This window comes from Fundulus heteroclitus, chromosome 24 (assembly GCF_011125445.2).
Source record: "Fundulus heteroclitus isolate FHET01 chromosome 24, MU-UCD_Fhet_4.1, whole genome shotgun sequence".
In the NCBI taxonomy this organism is placed as follows: Eukaryota; Metazoa; Chordata; class Actinopteri; order Cyprinodontiformes; family Fundulidae; genus Fundulus; species Fundulus heteroclitus.
The window spans coordinates 15,866,225-15,869,473 of NC_046384.1; the positions used below are offsets into that span (position 1 = coordinate 15,866,225).

Sequence of the window (3,249 nt, forward strand, 5' to 3'; positions counted from 1 at the left end):
TTTTAAATTTTAGAAAGAGGTCAGTAGTGTTACTCAGACACGTTTTAAGAACCGCACAAAATAGCAATGGTGAAATCAATCTTAGATAGACATTGGAGAAACTAGTCCATGCTTTTATCGTCTTGATTACTGTAATGCACTGTGTATAGGTATTAGCCAGACCTCTCTTGCCCATCTACAACTTGTACAGAACTTTGCCGCTCGTTTGTTAACTCAGACCCATAGGCGCAAGCATATGAGTCCCATCCAGGCATCCCTTCACTGGCTCCCTGTGCGAAACAGAATTAATGTTAAGCTGTTGTTATATTCAACATTTTCAATGTTTGAACAACCTTGCTCCACCATATTTATGTGAGCTGATTCAGCCTTACTGCCCAGCCCGATCCCTTAGTTCAGCTGATCGGCTGCCGCTGACAGTCCCTAAAACTGGGCTGAAGCTTAAGGGTGATGGAGCATTTGCTGTTGAAGCTCCAAAGTTGTGGAATAATATACCATTGCGTATCAGACAGGCCTCCTCTTCTCTTGTTTTTAAATCTCTTTTAAAATTGCATCTTTATTCCCTGACTTTTAATACACTGCGATCTTGTTGTGTATGGCATTTTAAAATACTCTTGCTGTGAAACTGATTTTTGGCTTTGATGTGTATGTTATGTATGTTTTTTTTTTTTAACCTTGTTTTAATGTGCAGCACTTTGGTCACCCCCTGCAGTTTTTTTTTTTTTTTTTGATAGATAGCTGCTTTCCATATTAGTTCTATGTTTAGCTTCCTAGTTTATTTAAAGTTTGGAATTTGTATACGTTTCCTCATAGATGTCTTGTGTGTCTGTTGAGCTCTGTTCTGGTTGATTAGTCTGCCTCCTTCAGCTGCCCTGCCTTCACTCTGCCTCAGCTGCTCCTCTTTTCGCCTAATTAGCTCCTCTGGTTTGCTTGCCATTTCCCCACCCCTGCGTCAGTAAATAAGCTCACCGATTCTCATTGTTCTCCACTGGTTTCCTCTGCTCTGGATCTGATTTACTTGCCATGACCCTGTCGTTTTCAACGCCTGTTTAATTCCACCAGTGACTACTTTGTAAGTGTCATTTTTAAGATTAATACATTTTTGCCACAATTAAACACAGCCCTCGGGTCCCACTTACAGCATAGAACCCTATTATTTTTCATAAATACACAATAAAGCCCCATTATTTTCATGAATTCACTCAATATTAAGCAAAATAAGCACATTTTATTTATTACTGTAAGACTTGGTGGGAACAACCCACACTGTACAAAGTAGTACCTGAATGACAGCCACTCATTTTCCAAGACTAGCCAAATTAATTGGGTAGGTCCCACACAAAGACTTAGAAAATACGTTTTGGAAAATTTGGAAGGACACTTCAATTAAGTGTGTATATCATCCTAAACAGTAGGCTGCAAAGGTTAATATGATTGAAGTTGATTTGTTGTGGTTCATGTCAAATGTAGATTTTAATACTGTGCATCTTCACGTTATTATGCAACTTGGTCCCTGTTGTTTCATATGTGGCACAGAGAGAAATTTAGGAATACAAATACACTTGTTTTCAATAAAAGTGAAATCAAAATATACAGGTTCTGAGATGTTTAAGGGTATTGTATATTTCAATAGAAGGGTTGTCCAACAGAGTTGTGGTTCAATGAGTTTTTCATTGTGTGTGTGTGTTTACACAGGAAAATGCTCCAATTTCTCCAGAATGGTAATTTAAAATGTATGAAAGACTATATGAGTTTAATTATACGCCAAAACCCTACTTTTTTTTTTTTTTTTTAGTACCTTGTGATAAGTGTCAGTTACCTAACCCTCGTTACTCTGTACAAATATATTTACATTTGTCGGCCACATTTTTAATTTTTTTTTAACAGATTATGCATTTAAGCACAACAAATAAGCATACGATAGAACATAGGGCCAGAAAAAAAATAATTGTATCCACAAGGGACATTAAGGTGTAACTGGAATCCATTTTTGTTTCAGGGGAAAATTGTCTCTGTAATCACCCATTGAAGACGTAAAGAGGTCTGATGTAACATTTCTGAGCAGTATTAAACTTATGACTTCTAAACAACAGGAAAACAAACCGTGTTAACTTTTAAAAAGAAAATGTGTGCGAATGCCACAGTTAAATTGGAGATTGCAGCTGGGAACCTCCAAAAACCTTGACATAGGTCTTGTCTTAAGTCTGGAAAACTTTTTCCTCCTGCTGCACCAGGTGAAAATGATTTCCCTTTTTTTTATGTGTAGCATCTCTGAGATTCCTAGCACTCCCAGGATAATAATTGCTGCTTGGTCTGGAAAAACCATCTGTAGACATCAAGGATATCTGCGGCAAACAGATATCGTTGAAGTCCACAGATGAAACAAACAGGGAATTGTCTTATTAGGTTGTTGCAAGTCTGTCTGATGCCGAAGTAATGCATTAGAAACATTGAGCTGTGTGTTTTTGTTTTTTTTTGTTTTTTTAGCTCAGCTGATTCCAACATGAGCTGTATTGCAATGTGCGCTACAGATGGAAAACTGTGGGTAAGAACAGAGTTTTTTTTTTTTTTTATTCTAAATCTCCATGCACTGGCCTTTTTTACCCAATGTAAGCTACTACTCTTAAGCGTTCAAAAAAATTCTACCCAGATTAGTGTGTGTATGTATAAATAATTCTTTTCTTTTTTTGTACAACTTTACTTCCCATTGATCACAGCAGTGGCATTAATCTGTTAGATGCTGAAATATGGTATATAAAAAGACTGGAAAGAAAAACAGTCAAGCAGTGCTGGGATATGATAACAATGAATTTCCATAACTGAGGTATGAATGCTTAACATGGTGGCCACCCCAGAAGGTAGAGCAAGGATCTTCTCCCTGACTATTGGTTTATAAAGATTTGTCTGGTGAGGTTGAAGACATCAGAAGGAATTCAGATTGAGAGCAGGAAAATGTGTTGCCAGAATACCTCATATTAGTAAGGTCTGGTTTTTATTAAACACAGTGGCTGTGGATGACCCATCGTACTCTAGTACACATAATCAGTCCATTATTATTGCATAAGGATTTAAGTGTGCTCCAGTAATGATGCGCCTGTGAGTCAATGGCTATTGCACTACTCAGACTATAGGCTTGTATAATGATGGATAGATTGGAGAAAGCATCTTTTAGTTTTTTTGATATAATGTAACAGATTTTAAAATGTATTTTATCATGACGGAGGACACATGAAAAGTAAACCTCGTTATATA

At 37.0% G+C, this 3,249-nt stretch overlaps 1 long non-coding RNA gene across 1 annotated transcript; it reads left to right on the top strand.

Moving 5' to 3' along the window:
• The first annotated feature begins 898 nt into the window (after positions 1 to 898).
• On the top strand, positions 899 to 2,793 carry LOC110366701. The gene is made up of 3 exons (XR_004928146.1): positions 899 to 1,069; positions 2,485 to 2,542; positions 2,715 to 2,793. It is a non-coding gene; the product is annotated as an uncharacterized LOC110366701 (long non-coding RNA).
• Positions 2,794 to 3,249: the final 456 nt, after the last annotated feature.